This window comes from Centruroides sculpturatus, unplaced genomic scaffold, assembly GCF_000671375.1.
Source record: "Centruroides sculpturatus isolate CEXI.00-Female unplaced genomic scaffold, Cexi_2.0 scaffold182, whole genome shotgun sequence".
NCBI classification, from domain to species: domain Eukaryota; kingdom Metazoa; phylum Arthropoda; class Arachnida; order Scorpiones; family Buthidae; genus Centruroides; species Centruroides sculpturatus.
In genome coordinates this window covers 342587-359606 of record NW_019384651.1, presented here as the reverse complement: position 1 = coordinate 359606, position 17020 = coordinate 342587, and the positions used below count along the sequence as shown (strand labels likewise).

Sequence of the window (17020 nt, the reverse complement as noted above, 5' to 3'; positions counted from 1 at the left end):
TCAAAACTCTACAAACCATTCAGAACCAATATCTCAAGCTATGTCTTGGTCTTCCCTATTCTTCCAATAACATCATTACCCTCTGCATTGCCAATAAACCCAATATCATTACCAGTTTCATCATTGCATCATCGATCAGTTCAGCACATACTCCAAGAAAAGCAACATCAACTTGCTCTTTGGTGAGATTTTATACTACATTCATTCTGAAGCAGGCATCAATCTCATAAAAATCCCTCTAATTCAAACAGCTCATGCCTGGATTCATCATCATAATATTACCCATTGTAGCTTGCATTCAGTCCAACATTTGCTCTTACTATCAAGAAACCTCTCATCTGTACGACCGGTCTACCCTTTCTTCCCCCTGCGGTCATCCAGGTCATCTTCAATAATTGGATCCGTCAACAGACTTGTGATGTGCTTATAGCTACTGATGGCTCCAAGAAAAAGGAGTCTGTCTCTGCCTACATTGACTTGACGAATAACATCTCTGCTCATTACTCCCTGCATCCTGAGGTGAGCATCTTCATGGCCGAGGGCTACACTATCCTTCAAGCTAAGTCTCAAGCGGTTGAGCTTAATAAACCGACCATCATCTGTACAGATTCCAAGTCTATCTTGGAAAGCATGATCTCTCCTAGCAGTCTCCCTACCATCATTACCAACATCCTTGCCGCACTATCCTCCAATCACATTCCAATCATATCCTACATATGGACTCCTGCCATGTAGGTATCTCCATTGACGAGGATGCTGATAAACTCACCAAGAGCATTCCCAACTCCATCATTAAAACAAATGTCATCTCCCAGAAGACTTCCGCTCCATTAGCAAACATGAAACTAAGGAAAAAATGAATCAGCTCTGGATATCGTATCCCAAAAGGGAAGTCTATCCCAGGCTGGATAATACATCCGACCCTAGTTATGAAGATCTGGACAGATATACCTCTATCCTCATCAATCGGGCCCGCACCAATTATCTCCTCACCAGCCACTTCCTCATAAACAGAACCTTGCCAGCCAGGACAACTGCCCCCTCCTATCCCTCCACTAAACTGATACCTCCCTGCACAGATTGGATGAGTGTCATCTTCCAGGGAATCAGAAATCGTCTTCTGTCAACTTTGAACTCTCAAGACTGTCATCAATAAGATTAGCAATTGCTTTATGCATATTAAAATCCTTCTTCAATTAATATTCAAAACACTATCGCTACTAGGAAGCGTCACTGTCTCATCTATCATCTTATCTACAGAGTCAACCAGCCTACCATTTCTGTCATTATTTTCACCTCAGTCTTTCATCACCAGAGAGTGCCACCACCCAACCATAACCTGTAACCCAATCACAACATACACATGGTGTATGTCAGTTGACGTCAACAACATACAAATAGTTGAATGTCCAAATGTTATGACTCAGTGGTCCTCTTTCACACATGTCACACGTTTCGGTCGTCTACACGTTCTCACTAGGACCTTGACAACATTTTTCACGCCACATGGTCCAAACAATTCAACTCTGTCAAACAAAAATAATGGACAGGTAATGTTTAAATCAATGATTTAAACTTTTGTCATCAATAATATCAAAATATCCGTTAAGTCAGAGTCGAATTTTTACACAAAATAGTTTTGAAATTGTACAAGTATAAATAATGTAAATACTTTTATATTATTTTCTACCACTATAATTTAATTCTTAATTATGAACATATTTTATTATATAATATTTAAAAAAACAACTTTTAATGCTGTATTTAACAAAAAAACTATAGAAACTATTTTCATAAAATCTTTTTATGAAATATTTAATTTTAAAGTATTCATATTCATTCAAAAATTCATATTCATGAATATGAATACTTTGATATATTTCAAATTCATATTCATGAATATGAATTTGAAATAAGCACAAAAATTGAGTATGATGGTATATTAATATCAAAAGTAACCAACCATAGAAATAGTACATTTTGAAGGAAAATAGTACATTTTTTGAAGGAGCTTCAGTACGTTTTGAAATTTTATTGTGGCAATGCTGCAGCACTGCTTTGCAATTGTTGCAAACATTCACACTGATTCAGACATTCAGGTAATGACCTTGACTATTACGTTGTATGGGCTATTCTATTTTGTGGACATACCCTACTCACTCTAGTAAATAATTACAGTTTGTTTGTTTTTTCCTCAGTAGCTCAATAAACGTAACTTTTAATATTTATGTAAAAATGTGGATTGTCCCCAGGGTTGGAGGCGCGGTTCATTGCCTAAAAACCAGTGACAGTTGAAACAATAGAGCAAGCATGGAGTAAAAGAAAAAACATCTGCAACACTAAAAAACAGAAGCTTTTAGATCTGGCAACACTGAAACAAGTTTCGAAAAGGACCACATGTGAACAATGGAAATGAAAAGGCAGGAAAAGAATATCATGGAACCGACAAAAAGAAGGAAATATGAAGCAAGCTTCAAGTTAAAAGTCATAAAACAAGCTAAAGAATCAAACAACTGTGCTGCAGCAAGGGCTTTTGATATAACAGAGAAGATTGTAAGAGATTGGAGAAAGAATGAAGATGCTATTAAAAAAATGCCAATGAAAAAATGTTCTATGAGGAGAGGACTAGCTTACTGGCCAGATTTAGAAAATAACGTTGCAGAATGGGTACAAGAACAGAGGCAGAATTGTTATGTTGTTACAAGAAACATGATTAGGACTTATGCATTGAAGTGGGCACAGGCCAATCCAGAAAGAGAGAAAGAATTTAAAGCAACAGCAGGTTGGTGCGATCGTTTCATGAACAGAAAAAATCTGGTAATACAACAGAAAATAAACATTGCGCAGAAATTACCTCAAGATCTTGACAATAAAGTCATGAGTTTTCACAAGTTTGTTATTGTTATGAGGCAAAAATACAACTTTCCATTAACTAATATTGGAAATATGGATGAAACACTGATAAACGTCGACATGATAAACAATAGAAGTGTAGAAATAAAAGGCGTAAAAACTGTTCAAGTCAGAAGTTCAGGCCATGAAAAGACTAGGTTTACAGTAGTATTAACATGCATGGCAGATGGAACAAAGTTAAAACCCATGGTCATTTTCAAGAGGAAAACTACTACTAAAATAAAATTTCCACCAGGCATTTTCATACGTTTTCATGAAAAGGGGTGGATGGATGAAAAGGGTGTAAAATTGTGGATGGAAAATGTGTGGCAAAGGCAACCAGGTGCTCTACAAAATCATCACAGTTTGTTGGTGTGGGATATGTTTGGCAGTCATGTTACTGAGAACACTAAGAATTGCTTAGCACAGAACAATACTAAGATGTGCTTTTATACCGGGTGGTTTAACTTCAATGCTATAACCTTTAGATATCTCTCTGATTAAACCATTCAAAGATCATATGCGTGAACAATGGAATAACTGGATGATGATTGATGAAAAGTCGTATACGAAAGGTGGAGCTTTGCGGGCTGCATCACTTGATGTGCTGTGTGATTTCGTGATCAAATCATGGGAAAAAGTGAAAGTGGAAACAGTGATCAAATCCTTCAAAAAGTGTGGAATTTCTAATGCCATGGATGGCACTGAGGATGATTTGTTATGGGATACTGATGACGAAGCAGAAATTGACTCACTAGGTACAGAATTGGACCCATATGACGAGCTTCTCAACAATGAAAGTGAGGATGTACTTGAGGAGCTATTTGCCTTAGATGATAAATGTGAGGATTTTGCAGGATTTTAAATACATTGGTGAGTGATTTGTTTTATTTTATAATGGTTTTAATTTATATAAATTTCAATTTATTTTTTTTTTTTAATCTGTCCTATAAGACGACCCCAGATTTTGGGGGTCTTTTTTTATGATTCAACTATTGTCTTATCTGCACAGATATACAGTAACTACTAGACCCCAAATAAAAGTTAACGTAGAAACTAGTGCCACCATCACGGACTAAGGCAAAATGTGCATATGCTATGGACAATGTTGCGTGCTGTCTTATAGTATCTATTTCTGGTATAATAGTTATTTATTTAGACTCGTGTGTGCAGAATTATCACAGGAGCATAACAGGAATGCCACTGAGTTGCTGTGCAGTTAATTGTAGAGCAAGATATAAAAAAGAATCTGGTATTACATTTCATCGGTAAGTTAGATATAGAAAGTTGCTCTGATGCTATATTGTTAGTTTTCAATCAAAATCTTGTAATTCCTTTTGAAGAAATTTTTCAGGAGAAACATTAAACTTCCTTCAGAAGTCCATTAATACCCTATGTCAATGTTTCTCAAACTTTTTTGTCTGGTGGCGCACTGAAATTATTAAACAAAATTCACGGCACCCCTATTATTATTATTTTTTCTTTTTCTTTCTTTTTTTTGCTTTTTTATTGTTAGTAAAGATATGAAGGATGAGAAGTCTTTGAAAAAAATAAAAGTTTTTTAAAGTAAGTAAGTTTATTTCCAAACAACACAAAAACATTCAAAACAAAAGTTATTATTATAAAGGTATCTGGTGATAAAATGTGAAGCGCCTGATGGTGTTTGTATATTTCCTTGATATTAGATCATATTTTTGAGAGATATATCCTCATCTAATTTTCAAGTCTTTTTCTCTTTGTTTCAATATTTACGAGTGTACAGAATCCCACTTCACAGAGATACGATGTGGAAAACTGCAATAAAATATTAAGTGCTTTGAATCCTATATTGGGATATTCCTTCATAATTGTTATCCAAAATGAATTCAGACTCATTTCTGAATGCTTCAATCTTAACGTACGATCATTACGTATATCGATTAATTCTTCGGCTTCTGCAAGACTGAACTTATTTCTGATGATGTCTCTATAAAAAGATTTTGAATCCATTCGTACAAATCAACTTATATGTCAGGTAAATAATGGTTAATTTTTTCTTCTAATGACGTTAAATGACTGTAAATAAGTTTTTGCAAATTTGTATTGTTACATTTTCCTTTGGCAACTTGAATAAACATTTCTACATTATTTGCGTTTACTTTTATCTTCCGCATTTTAATTTTATCTTTAAAACCTTTAATTTTATCTACAGACTAGCAGACCCTGCCACGCGTTGTTGTGGCTCAAAATGTATCTATTATAAATTTATAACACTTTGCCCGTGGGGGGAAATTTTTCGAAAAATTTCTTCTTAGTGTACATTCTCTTGACGTACCCTATTAAAACGCAATAAAAAATGCAAAAACCCGCATCTAAAATAGTATAAATAGAAGCAGAGTTATTTACGGTAAGCCTTAATCCCATCCATCTCCCGGGGGGGATTTCGACATGTATATTATGTGAAAACACGTGCGTATTCGAATGCAGCGTTGTGTCAAAATTTCAAAGGAATCAGTAGAAACAAACGAACATTACATTTTTATTTATATAAATAGATAGATGATGATCCGCTTTAGTTCATTTTCACAGAAAAGCATAATGCCTCACAGAAAAGCAAACTTAGGGCGTCGTACTCGTAGCGCCATCTGTTGGACATAAAAGCCTTAACCCTAGATGATATCATTTAATTTATATGAATGTTTAACGGAATAATATACAGCCTATGTCCACCCTGAAGTTCCATTCTAAATATTGGTGAAAGAATTTTTGAAATCGGATGAGTAGTTTTGGAGATTACCTGCTGCAAACAAACTTACATACAAACATTACCTCTTTATAATATTAGTATAGATATTAAAATATTTTCATTTCTACCTTGCATGCTTGAGTTTAACTTGTTTGGGTGATCAAATATGTCTGTTAAATAAGCTAGTTTGGAACACCAAGAATCATTTTGTAATAATACACAAAATTCTGGTTTGTTTTCATGTTGAAAAAATATTAATATTTCTTCTTTAATACGCGACCTTTTGAAAGCCATCTCATTTCGGTATGAAGTGGGTTATTATGATGAGATTGAATCTCTTCACATAGTTTTGCAAATATATGCGATTTTAATGGTCTAGCTTTGATATAATTAACCATTTTAATGATTTCTTCTAACACTCTTTTGAGTTCAGAGCCTATTGTCATTGCTACCAATGATTCACGATGAATGAAGCAGTGAGTTGTTAGTGTTTTCGTTTCGCTTTTTAGCGTATGAAACAAATCCTTTTATAGTTCCAATCATTTAAGGGGCGCAAGATTTCCAAGATAGATCATTTGTATTAAAATATGTGTTCATGATATCAAAAACATTTTTTCCCGCCGTAGTTTTTTCGAATTCCTTGCAGCATAAAAATTCTTTCCAAAATTTCATCATCTTCAATAAATCGAGTGAAGGCAAGTAATTGTGCTTTACCACCGATATCAGTTGACTCATCCAACTGCAAACTAAATAATTTCGATTCGATTATTTTATTTATAACTGATTTTTAAATATCACTAATATGTCTACTCGTAGTGTCATTTGACGAAGGAATCATTTTTATTTTTTCTGCTTCAGCACCAAAAATTGTTCTCACAATTGCTGTATAGGCCGGGCAAATCAAAGTTTCGCCAATAGTATGAGGCTTCATTTCTTTCGCTATCATTTCTGCGACTAAATAACTGGCTTCTTGAACACGGTCAGCAATTGTATATTTTTTTTTACAAAACTTTTACTTTGTTTTTCTTGTAATTTTATCAGATCTTTGAAATATTCAAGAGGTTTCTAGACAAGTGATCATATTTTGTGGAGAAGTGTCGCAATAATTTACTGGGAACCATAGCTTCATTTGATAAAATCAAACTACACACAATACATTTTGGTCTGGGAATTAATTTATCACCACACCAGGTAAATGCCATTTTTAGGTAACTGTCTTGATATAAGCAAGTTTTTACATTCTTTTTTAATGCAACATTTTTACGAGAACTTACTGTTTCTGTTTCTTTTGTTTCAATAGTGCTTGTTTGTTGCTCAACATTAAAAATAGTCAAATCTTCACTAATAGCGCTCTCAATTTTTGATGATTTACTAGTGCTAATTGATTCCTTAGCTTTGCTACCAGTAACCACTTCTTGATCATTAGAATCTTCACGTTTTCTTTTTTTAATGAAAAAATTATTCATGATATTTAACGACATAATTAACTTCAATATTTTATTATAAAATTTAATTACAAGTTAATAATTTATTTTTTCTTGCTGTAAAGAAGAAAAAATATTTGTATATGATGCTTTTTCGTTATTGTCTGAACATATAACAATAATAAAAACAACTACTTACTGCATTCAACACATTTATATTACACCTCTACTCGTTACAGGAACAGAAGAACAGACAACTAGTAACTAGTTCGTTTTGTTTCTAGTATTTACGTGTCGCCAATTACAGAGTCACTGAGACAAGTGGCGACGTAACAAGATTAGTAGAAAAACCAATATTCATTTTTTATAATTGTTTTAATTATTTATTTAATTTAATATTTTAATTCAATTATTTTAAGTAATTTTAATTTAATTATTTAAAAATTTTGGGGCACCCTTGTGGCGTACTTGAGGCACCTGCTTTGAGAACCACTGCCCTATGTTGATTATTTTTTTTTTTTTTTACGTATTGAAGTAGGTTTGACTTGGGACTAGGGTTGCCAGATGTCCCATAAATTTGGAACTGTCCCCATTTTTTAGGAAATGTTCTAGTATCCGGCAAATTCTGCCAGGATGCCCACTTATCCTGTATTTAGCAAAAGAGAAATGAGGAATTAAAATTTCAAAATCATTTTATACTAAACAAGTAAAACGGCAAAACCATATTTGGGACAAGATTATGTCTCGGAGACTCACTACTAAGCGGAATCACTTTGCTCAATCGGGTCTTGTTCTCATTTTCCAATTTTCTTTGCTATCGCTGGTTTTGAGCACGATTGTTCAAACTTTGCCGGCCACGACCACGAGGTCATCCATGATGCATTTTCGGTGAAATTAACGTATCCAGGTATACCCTATCCAGTATCAAAATTTCTTTTCATTGTGTGATGGCCCAGGTTAAATTTTTGTCGATGCATAACGAAAATTTCCCGTTTTTGAAAAAAATAATCGTGGCTATTGTTTTTTTTTTTAGAAATAGATAAATAAATAAAACAATAAAACTCACGCCAAAATTGTATAGCTTCTTGGTAAAAAGCACTGAGTTCAGCGTTTTTCTTATATCGCAAGTACTTTCGACGAGTATTATATCGTCGTCCTCAGGCAAAAAAAGAACAAATTTGAAAATTAGAACGTGCAGAGTGTTTCAAGTAGAAAACGGAAAAATTTTTCTTGTCAATTTCTAAATTATAGCGTTCGGTAATTCCAATGACCACAGATGCATGCAACGTCCCCACACTCGACTTGCCCGAAATATGGGTTACTTTATACCAGCGTTTAAACAGCAAAAAGCGCCAAGAGTCGCACAATTAGTACGATCGCACCTCAACACATGCGCTGCTAGTCGTGTGGATTCAAGATATTTCGAACGCCAGCAAAAGCCTGTTGCACGTGACCAACAGAATTACCGAGTGGCTATTGTATCATCCAAAGTTATTTTTTTATTTTGCACGAATAATATACAGTTTAACCCGATTATAACGTCATTGGATTTAACGACAACCCTAATATAACATCTTTAGTGTCATGGCATCTAAAATCTGTACGTGGCACGTCCTACCTTGTCCGTGATGTCCATGTTGACCTCAACCACATGTTCTGCTGGTAAAAATTAACTGAAGAAATGATCCAGTCAAATAATTTACTTAATTTGGATCGGCTACACGATATTTACAATAGTGTCGAGATATAATATAAATCCAAGATTGGCACGGCTGTCGAATTGAAAGGTTAAATAAATGAAGTAAAAAGATGTCTCTCCTTGTTAGAGTTTAGGAGCAAAGTGAGGTCAAATGGCGAAGGTCACGTGGTGGTGCCTTCTGCCCTACACGTCAAATTTTTATCAGTCCCACGGTTTTACTATACTAGATAATGTTAAAAAAACCCACTTGTAACGACATAAAACCGTTTTAACATCAGATTTGAAGCACTCCCAAATTTATAAAATTAGATTACAAATTTTATTTAACATAGAAGAAACTACCTGTTCAGTCCTAAGGTCAGAGTTCACTTCTTAGAATGACTGTGGATGGTATTCTCCCCACCTGACTTTGGTGCTGTTTTGTCTGTTTGTAGAAGAGGGTCTCCATCTTGGATTTTATTTTGACTATGTTCTCGGTCCCCTGACTACCTACAAGTCTGGATTTTTTTTATTTGCAAATGATTTGGACACAAATACTGTGTGCCAAATATCAACTCTTGACATGTACTCCTTCATACCTCTATGCTGGTAATATAAAACGGCAGTATGATTTTATAAACAAGACAGTCTTATCAACAAGAAATTTCTAACACTTTAATCAAGTTGGATATAAATCATTGGAATAAAACTGGAAAATATAACATTTCTTTAAATATTAGTATAGTGAATAGTCTAAAGTGGCAACAATGGATTATGTATTTGTCGTTAAGATCAATGCAGGTGTTTAAATTCAAGCATTAACTCATAATTTTGTAAAATGCCAATAACTATCACTTGTTTATTGCTTTTGTTTGATCAACAGAATCAGAATGGGTTGGTAAAATTCAGGACTTCATGCTGTCAAGTTTTCTTTTACTTGTGTCATGCCAAAAAGAAAGTGTTCTTATAGCAATTACTGTTCTAAACAGTGAATTTTATTGCAAGAAGTGACAACTAACATGAAGTCTCATGTAAATTGTGTGTCTACATTCAGTATCACCCACAGTGGAAAGGCAGACATTTTCTGGTATATTGAAACCCTAAAACACAAACTTTGGTAGTGCTAGAACACATTCTGTAAAGTACTATATTATTTTTCCGACTTTCCAACGATTATCGACACTACTGTGTGCCGGAAATAGCCGTTCCCTAACGGGTACTTTACGCGGATTCGCGTTAGTGTGCCAGGCCTGGACTTTAAGCGTGCACCGAATTAAATAATGACAAAGTTTGTCAATAACAAAATCAAATATTTAATTAAACTTCTATTAATAAACTATATACAGTATTTAGTAAAAATCAAACAATAATTTATTCAATGAAATTCAACAAGAATCAATCCGACAAACTCAAATCAATCTATTTCTAACTTAATTCTATTCCCCTTTGGAATTCGACAAAATCAAAGAATTAACTTATAAACAATAATTCTTATAAATTAAAGATCCTAATCGTCACCTCAATATACTAGGAACCTATTTCCTCAAACTCTCAAGACTTTCTATAATCGTCGATCCACAAATCGAATAACTTCAAAATCCTATCGGACACCTCTCTCGTTCACTGCTACGGAGCTCACCAAAGCTCGTTGCTATCAGGAATTCACCTCGTTCGTTTTCACTTGAGTTAGAGGCTTTATAGTGTGAGGTGACGTCACAATTCTGAATGAGATCACTCTCCTCATTTACATACTTATCTGTAACATTAAATTTTTCTTGTTTATCTGGCAGATTATTTTCCGACAATACTTCGCTAACCTTTTACATTATTCTTTTTAACAATTATCGGGATGCTTTATTCTTTTAAGGTTTAGCGATTCCTAACTGGGTTGTGGGGTCTTCCCCCCCCTTTTTCTCGGTGCGGACTTACTTTTTTCCGCTTGGGAAGCGCAAGTGTGCGCGAGTTTTTCTACGGCGCTTTTCTTTCGTCGGTGAGTTGGTTTTTCTTCTATTTTTAAGTTACTAAGGTGAATGGTGAGGAAACCTTCGTCTTAACTAAACATAAGCCCCAAACAAAATATAATGAAAGCAAAATAAAAGTAAAATAAAAATAAAGCTCAGACTTGGTTCCTTACAATTCTACATGCTTGATAAAACATGTAATCGCTTCAAGCTCCATGAAAGGTGTTATTAATAAATATAAACAACAAAGGAAAGTTTTATTCTATTTCCATTCACTGATGCTTCCAATCATGGTAACAAAAAATATTTCTTGTTGCACAGTATTTTATACCTCATTCTTAGGTGTTCTATATGAATGTACAAGTAATTATAATTTGGAAGTGTTTTTATAAAAAATTTCTTATGGTTAATTTAGAGTGGCACAGAACCAACAATGTTTACTTTAAATTGAAAGGTTCTTTAAATGATGCCATGGAGAGGATTGGCTGCCCTACTCATTTTTTGCATAATACCATGCATACCACTGCAGATATTTTGTCAATAGATGTTGAAGTTATAGCAATGAAAATATTTTCTCACTTTTCAATGTATATTGTACAGAATGAACTATTGAAGAAAATTTTGTGAATTTGTGGGAATTCACTATAAAACAGTTCTCTCTCATTTCAAGACACATTGACTTTCATTGACTATGCCCTTGAAAGAGTATCAAAGTTGTTTGATGCTTTGAAACTTCCTCTCGCAAGAAAATGCTCCTGTAATTTAGTTGATTTTTCTTTCTTCTCTCCTAAGTGAAACCTATTTGTATTTTGTACACAGCTTTGTTCATGTATTTCATATAAAGAAAATAGAAACAAAGCATTATTGAAGTTTTGTCCATACTCAAAGACAAAGAAGATTATCAATGAACACTATAAAATGAATTTTTTTTTCTATTGGCGTAAAGAACATTTTAAAGTCAGAAGACATTTCTGGCAGTTCTTGGCTGAGCAGTTCTTGGCTGAAGCAAGAATGTTGTGTAAAGTTGGTTATGATTATCTGATGAATTGGATGAATGAAATATAAACTGTTTATGCTTCTTAATTGGCAAGAGGTGGAAGAAACATGCACTGCTTAGATTGAGAAAAACTTGGAAATTCACAATAATGATATTTCCAGCCAATACATGAATCTTCTTGAATTTGTGGAAAATGAGCAGAAAAACACCAGAGATGGAGAGCAATGTCTAGCCAGCAGAAGAGGAAAACATATTTTCAGAATTGTGAATTTAAGTGTCATTATTCAGAGTTTGTTTATATCTTTTCAGCATCCCTGCACACAATTCACATGTGGAATGAATATTTTCTATGATGACTGTTAAGTGGTCAAAGAACAAAATTACCTAGACTTTAGTATAGTGGAAAGCTTATTGCAACTTCTAGTAAATAAAAATAAGTCATGTTCTGAATTTTATAATTAGGCCCAAGCATTGGAAAAAAAGTCCTCTTAAGAGACACTAAGAGTTCACTCATATATTAATATGCCAAACTGTTGCATATGTAATCCAACTAAAGACTGAGCATAGTCATGAAAAACTATATAATTTAAATTCAAAATTTGTCAAAATTTTAGAAATTAGGGATTAACAATGTTTCAAATATGTTTTGTAATTTACTAATTTCAAAATACAGTGGTACCTCTGTATACGTCTGCTTTAGAATACATCAAATTCGGAATACGTCCTGTTTGGACGAAACAAATTTTGCTTGGTATACGACTTAATTCAATTATATGCACCATCTATGAACAAGTAGCACTATTGGTGTACTAGACCAGACTAGATGTTTGTGGTGCCACAGTTTATAACTTTGTTAAATTTCTTCTGATTTTAATTTGTAAGTAAAATTTTATTTTTATTAATTATGAATTGCAAAAAGGCAAATGAAAAGCAACAGAAAACTAAAAAAATGACTAGAATCACAATGAAACTGAAAAAAGAGATTGTTGAGAAATATGAAGGTGGCATACGTGTTCGAGATTTTAACTGTTGCATACCTTATTTCAAGAATGACGATATCGACAATTGTGAAAAATAAAGACATTATTAAATCTGCTAACATTGCAAAAGGGGTTAATTAAATCAATTTCTAAACAGAGATCGAAGACATTAGATCATGTTGAGAAATTGCTTTTGTTTTGGATAACTGAAAAACAGTGTGCTAGAGACAGCATATCAGAAGCAATTATTTGCGAGAAAGCTAAAAAGATACATGCTGATCTCATGAAAAATCAAGCAGGAACTAGCCAGGAAAGCAAGGTGTTTAAAGCCAGCCATTTTTTTTACATGAGAACGGATTAATAATTTTTATATTATTTCTTATGGGGAAAGGTTGGTTCGGTGTAGGTCCAAACATCAGAAACGGATTAAGGTCGTATACCAAGGTTCTGTAAGCCACCGGGAAGTAAGAGGAGTCCTCTCCTTCTGGCCACAGGTCGGTGACCTACTTTGTCAGGGATGGTAGTAACATTTGGTTATGCGTTACGTGAGTGGAAGAGAGTCGGAGGGGTCGATGATAAGACGTTGGCAAAGTCGAGTAACAACACCATTTAAAACAAAACAACAGTTTATTTAATTAGCTAACTAAATAAAAAGTTTACAAAACTCCTTAGACTTCGCAGATGAGAGAGAGAGTTTACAATAAGATGTCATACCTCTGTGATAATATCAGATGGCTCCTTCTGCCTTAATGGGTCCAAAAAGCGGTGCATGGTCTTCCAATTAAGGTCGTACAGTAGACAAAAGGGAAGATATGGTTCATCTTCGTCGTTGTTCGTTCGATTAGCAACTCCCCCGATTGAAGAAGGAGGAGGGCTTTTATACGTTTTGTGGTGGGAACATTCGTTAGGTGACGATTTGTTTTAGCAGGTGTGAGGTTAAAGGTGGCGATAGAATGACAACAATATGACGAATTTCGCCCGTAATTGTAAACAATACATGGTTTGATCGTGAGAATGTTTATACTTAAGTAGAAAGATTTATACTTTTCTCATGCATCTCAAATTTCGTTTCTGCAGGTGCAACTTCCTCTAGTTAAAGGAATTTATCAAAAATTTAAAGGATTAATTTCTTTTATGAAATTATATGAACTTCGAATTTCACAGTTCACTGTGTGAAAATTTGGCCTCTATGTATGATAAGCCCTAAAGACGTTATAGATTTTTAAAATAATAGTATATACAAGGCTAGAAGCATGCAATTTACTGTTTTGTAATGTTTAGATATGTTCCATATCATTTAGAATAAATTTATCTCCATCTCTACCAGTGGCATGCCATACATGGAAGCTGTGGAAGCACTGCTTCCCTTGTATTTTCTAAAATATAAATACATATTGCACAATTATCTTCATATTTTAACATACTTTGAATTAATTAAAATTATTTTATTATAACCACATTGTTTATCTTATTACAAATTTCTATACTGTGTGTAAAAAAACAATGATAAGATTGCTATTGTATATTCAAAAATAAATTTGTACATGCCTATTCCCAATGGAAGTGCTGTATTATTGAATATTGGGTAGCTTCCATGGCAAAAATATTTGAATTGTGTAAAGCAGTCAGATTACAGGCATTTGTGCATGCACTTTACGGAGCACCAACCTTATGCTGTTTAACTCATTGATGCTACACACCAAAATATTGTATAACACTTCCAATGATTCTATCCAGGGCCGATGACAGATGACAGCTTCTTTATCATCAAATGTCACCGCATGCCACTGATGTCTACATAATATATACAGGGTTCCTACACATATGGAAAGTCATGGAATGTTAGGGAATTTGTTAAAAATTGTCAGTCAGGCAATTTGCTTCCTTGGCTGCCTTGTTGATTTTTTTTCTGACAATAAGCGTGACTAAGTGTAGCCATCTACAGGCAGCAAGAAGTAATGTGGTGCAAATACAACTTATGAAAAAGGATGCAAAATATTTTCAGGACCCAAAATTTCTTCCTAAGCATACACAAAATTTTCCCAAAAATTTACAAAGTACACAAAATGATAAGTAATTTAAATGGTATTATTTATCATTTTTCATTGTAATAATTTTGATTTCATAACAAAACAATTTCTGATTTTTTCCAGTTTATCAATATTTTATAAAGTTCAGAAAATTTATTAAGAGATAAATTTGTAAATATATACTTTTGTACATTGATGATATAGAATTTGTTATTGTATAATAAAAAATAATTGGTTTTTTTATCTTTTTTTTCAAAACCTTGTAGATTGATGGTTGTGGATTAATAACAGAATTTTTATAAAACTTTTTAATTTTAATAATTTGGCAATTATAAAAGATATATAACTGTTAATTAGAAAAAATAACTAATTAAAACATTGGAGAAGCAAAACATGTGCATAGAAACTCAAATGCTGTTTTATTTTGTCAATATGCCATACTGTAAGAGTCAGGGAAATTAAAACAAAAATTTGAGTACAGTAGAACCTCGAAAACTCGGCCTAATGTGGACCGAAGGGTGGCCGAGTTTGTGAAAATGCCGGGTTATCGGGAATGGGGTTAAAAAAGGATAAGTATGCGTGTTTCCTCAGAAAATACTGTACTGTACTTGTATGTATTGTTTGCTTGAGAATACAACAGAGAATACACTGCCCAAATACCCTTAAACAAAGGAAAAAAACGTATTTATGAAGGCATAAAGCCTTTACTACATGAAAATGAAAATTAATGAATACACTGTGTACAGTAATTTACCTGATAAGACAGACCTCAGAAAAAAACTTTATGAGAGCTTTTATACTTTTATAAAGCAGTCTATAATGAAAATTAATTAACTAAGGATTTTTTTGCCCTGGCAGGGTGTGGCCGAGTTATCCGGAGTGCCGGGTTATCGAGAGCCGAGTTTTCGAGGTTCTACTGTATACATGTCCCATTTTTCCGTTTTGGAAATCTGGCAACTCTGCTTGGTATCTAAGAAATTTTTATAGATGATATGAAACATGTTTTATCATTCCCTAATGTCATAATTCAAATTTGACCAAATATTAGAGTTATGAGATTTTGATTGCCAACTAATGATATGGTATCTTTTTTGTACATAAAACAATTACTTGATATTTTATTGACAGGTTTCCTAAAAACAAGCAATACTTTGGTCAAACGTTGACAGCAATATGACATGACAAATGGAATCCAAGCAATAATAGTGTTCTTTGTAGTCAGCACGTTGAGCCTAATTGTTTCTACAGACAGAACAGATATACCTATTTGCGTAAAACCTACAAAATTTGATTTTTCTCAACCTCTATGGAGACAGCCAGTAGTGCCACAAAGTAAAGTGAACATTTTTGGCTAACATAGATGATGATATCTATGATGATCAAAGTGTGCAGCAGCAGCAGCAAGATAAAGCTCAAATATCTGACCCAACATATCAGATCATCAATACTGTGTACCTAGTCCTAAAAAGTCAATATGGAAAATGGCAGACTATAGGGAAAAGTGTACTGCTCTGCAGTGCAAATTGAGAAATTGTCAACAACTTTGAGCATAGAACAAGATTATCAACTTTGAAAGACTAACGGAAGAACTGAAAATGGAAATTGAGATGTACTGAATGTAAGAAATGATAATTGATTGTTAACTATTGATTATTGTATGCTAGCAAAGATATAACCCACTTGCTCTGTTGCAGTGAAGAAGTGCTCAGACATCTGTGTGAAGGAAGTTTGAAAAGACAAAACAATCTTCTGCTTTATTTGCAGGTTGAAATATTAATTCTGGTAAAGAAACTGCATCTCTCTCACCAAGATGATCATCTTTTCAAAAGTGCTGAGTTTGGTAATGAATACACTATGTATTGATAAAATTGCTCCAATGTTTCTTCACTATTCAATTACATAATACAGTGGGTGATTGGTTAATGAACATAATCCATTCCAAGACTTTGTTCATTAACCGATTATCAATTTACCAGGTTTTTATAATAGGTTTTTATGGGAATTTGATTGATTCGTTCTGGAGACCCCAAAAAATAAAAAATATATACTTTCTTACTATGTTTATTTATATGTAATAATAAATATATATATACACACACACAGTCTTGCATTTTTATTAGTCATGTTTTTTCCATTTGTGGTGGGTTAAAGAATCTGTCTGTCTAATGTCGATTGCTTTTCTCTCTTCTTCAAGATTTTTCAGAAGTAATTAATAGCATTGTAATTGTAGAAATCCCTAAGCCTATTACCTCAACCTGGTTTGGATGCCATTCTAAGACCATTGTTCTGACACTATCCCACTTCTTCAAAATAATGTTTAATAGCAGATATCG

The 17020-nt window shown here is 33.6% G+C and overlaps 1 long non-coding RNA gene across 1 annotated transcript; it reads left to right on the top strand.

The window, feature by feature from the left end:
* Positions 1 to 3772: 3772 nt before the first annotated feature.
* LOC111626297 lies at positions 3773 to 16523 on the top strand. Its single transcript, XR_002756865.1, has 3 exons — positions 3773 to 4160; positions 15816 to 16305; positions 16382 to 16523. It is a non-coding gene; the product is annotated as an uncharacterized LOC111626297 (long non-coding RNA).
* Positions 16524 to 17020: the final 497 nt, after the last annotated feature.